General features: G+C 40.1%; 1 pseudogene across 1 annotated transcript; it reads right to left on the bottom strand.

Annotated features, from left to right (window-relative positions):
• Positions 1–2571: 2571 nt before the first annotated feature.
• On the bottom strand, positions 2572–2966 carry LOC307093778 (small ribosomal subunit protein eS26-like; annotated as a pseudogene). The gene has a single exon. The product of its transcript is annotated as a small ribosomal subunit protein eS26-like (transcript).
• Positions 2967–3366: the final 400 nt, after the last annotated feature.

Below are 3366 nucleotides of genomic sequence, written 5' to 3'. Positions count from 1 at the left end.
CTTGTGGGTGTCGTGGAGTGAGGGTTAATTTGCATATCACTCTTTTATTAGATAGGATGCCTTGTTAACCTTTTGCACTCGGATGTCAAGTGTGACGACACGGTTAGCATCAGTAGCAGGAATCGAGAAAAAAGCAAGCGAGTGCAAAGGGTTAAAATGCAGATTCTAATTAAGCCCACTTTTACATTTGGTATATGGATAACTTAACTTTCAAGGCCAGGAATCAATATAATGTGATTCATACCAATGAAATAAACAGAAATCAATGAACTGTAGGAGACTGTTACTTTATAAAAGAAAATGCACATGCTTGGCATTGTGGTTCAATGGTTCAGTGTCAACCTGTGAACCGGGAAGTCACAGTTCAATTTCCTGTCAGGGCACATGCCTGGGTTTTGGGCTCAATCCCCACTAGGGGACATGTAGGAGGCAATTGATCAAGGAGTCTCTCTCATTGTGTTTCTATCTCTTTCTCCCTCTCCCTTCCTCTCTGAAATTTGTCCAGACACTTCCCCAGAATTATTTAGTTAGAATTCCCAGAGATGGTTCCAGGCATAGGTATATTCCATAACTGTCCAAATAATGCTGATGAACCACCTGGATTAAGAACTACCCCAGTAGAAAAAGACCCACAGGCAAATATTATGAGTTTCTCCATAGAGCTATAGCAGTTACAACAGTCTGGCAATAATCCAGGGACCAAATGGGCATGCCACCCAGGCTCTGCCACTCAGTGGCACTCAGGCCAGACTTGAACTCTGAAGCTAGTGACAAAAGGCAGAAGGGCAATGGTGTCGGTGATGGAAATGTTTGCCGTAACATCAAGTTCAAGAGGAGCAAGTTTACTGCTTGGCAGCACCAGTAATTCCCTCCCCAGACCAGTTCTGCAGTATAATTTTGGATGTTTTTCCTGGAAGATTACCTGGAGCTAGGAATTCTGTGAGCTGCCCTATATCCTTAAGCAAACACACACCCTCCTGCTTGTGCTTGCTCACTCAGAGTCAGCTTCTATTACTGCAGCTACGAATTCTCCCACTTTGCAACGGTTTCAGCTCTCCCTTTCCCAGCAGAATGTGCAAGATCAGGATCTATGTTTAGAAGCATATCAAATTTAGAAACAAACGAGGCAAGACATCCTTGTTCAGTCTAAGACAAACGTCCCTCTTCAGAAGTTCATGAAGATGATTTAAACAGAAACTGCAGCTAAGGAGAGTTGGGAAATGAGGTGGATTGCTTTTACATTTTCAAAGTGACCTTCAATCCTTGTGTACCTGATTTTTTTTTCTGATGGTGACTCCTGTTTTTGTACCTCAGCCCAATATTCGTTTTCTTGAATAATTATTAATGTAACTGTTTAATGCCTGCCTCCCTGGGAGGCTGTAAGAAGTGCTTGTCTTGTTCACTCTGATATTCCTGTACTTAGCACATAATAAGTGATTGATAAAAATATTCTTAGTTAAATGGGAAAAAATGAATGAATAGAATATGGTAAATGCAATTTTGGGGGGTTTTCAAAATTTTAAAATAATTTTATTCTTTAACTACTATTTACATTCAGTATTATTTTGTATTAATTTCAGGTGTACAGCATAGTGGTTAGACAGTCATATACTTTACAAAGTATTCCCCCCAATATTCCCAGTCTCCATCTGGGACCACACCTAGTTATTACAGAATTACTGACTATATTCCCTATGCTGTATTAAACATCCTGTGACTATTTGGTCACTACCCCCAAATTAAATTTTACTATACTATTGACAACTTCTTTATTTGTTTCCTTTTTTACATGAAATGGCCAGATTGAAGAACTGCTAAGTTCTTTGGTGTATAGACACTAGTAGTACTGACCAATATTAAAAATATCTGAAAAATCAGTTAGTAAAATGATCATTTTAGTCTGAGTATTTTTAAATGTAAAGAAACACTTTAAAGTATAACGTATCTGACATGATTGATTAGGAGTGAAGAAGTACATATTCTATTTTCATATCTCCCAACCAACAAAACGACTTTAGATTTACAGATAGGTTTAAAGTTCTCATTTAAAATTCAATTGTTTCACAATTTAAAAAAATTGCAAACCCTTAAAATGGATTTTCTTTAAGAAAGTTATTAAATCTTCCATATTTGAAGAGCAGATTAATCACCAGAGCTTTCTTCTAGACATCTACCTGGTGGTATCTGCTCTAATACATGTTTCTTTCCTTAAAAATCCTTCTTTTTAAGTCTTTAAGTAAAATTACCACTTCCTCCCAGGACCTTTTCAATTAAACAATTCATCCGCCTAGACAGTGTTTATTTCTTCCTCTTCTAGATTAATAGTTATTTGAATTATTTACTCAAAAGCATTTCTTGATTTAAAAATATTTTCATTGGTTTTAGAGAGAGAGGAGGGGAGAGGGAGAAAGCAAAAAACATGGATGCCAGAGCGCAACGTTGATCAGCTGCTTCCTGAATGCCCCCAACTGGGGATCAAGTCCACAACCCATGCCTTGACCTGGAATCGAACTGGCAACGCTTTGGTCCCTGACCAACTGAGCCACACCCATCAGGAAGTACAATTTCTATTTATTTCCCCCCAGAGAACTTTTCTTCACTCATTAAGGACTTAGCTCCTGACATGGGCTTTGGTGGAGGTCATGGGGCAGCACCCGCAGGTCTAAATCAGGGTGGGGGTGTTCGGTCTTTCTGAGCTTCACGAGAATGATTCCTGACTACCTTGCTGTGAATGGCACAGCTCACACGGTAATGCAGCTTCACATACAGCTTGGGAAGCACATATGCGTCGAAGACGTTTGCTTAGGAGATGTCCCTAAGGCTGTGGCCTCTACTATGTTTCGCATGACAAACTTCTTAATGGCCTTGTCCTTGGGCACAAACCGGGCGCAGTTGGTGCAACGAATAGGCTGCACATGGCCTCGGCCTTTTTTGGCATGACTGTTATTCCTTCTTTTCTTGGTCATCTTGGAAACGAGGACCCGAGAGACCAGGGAATTGATATTTTTGATAAAAGTGAAATCTGAAGTAAAATCTGCACTGGACTTCCATGATGGATGTCTTACTTTGCTGGCATTGAAAGGAATGTGTGGGGGTGGAGGTGGTGGTGAGAATGAATGAGGTGGGTCACCCTTTTTTGAGTATCTCTGTAGAGAGGCTGGCTTCCATGTGACCCCTCTAGATCCGATTTCCTCATTTTTTGTTCTTTCTACACTCCAATCCATATTTTTTAATACTTCCAGCCCCTGCCTGAATAAATGACCCTTACCCCATTCCCAGGGAAAAAAGGTATGTGGGGCTTTCTCCATTCTTCTTGACCTGTTATTATGGCATCAATTCTATGTATTAGCTTGCTAGGGCTGCTAT

The sequence above is a fragment of the Cnephaeus nilssonii genome (genome assembly GCF_951640355.1).
Source record: "Cnephaeus nilssonii genome assembly, chromosome: 21".
NCBI classification, from domain to species: domain Eukaryota; kingdom Metazoa; phylum Chordata; class Mammalia; order Chiroptera; family Vespertilionidae; genus Cnephaeus; species Cnephaeus nilssonii.
Note: the sequence above shows the minus strand (reverse complement) of the source record. Positions and strands in the feature narration are given on the sequence as shown.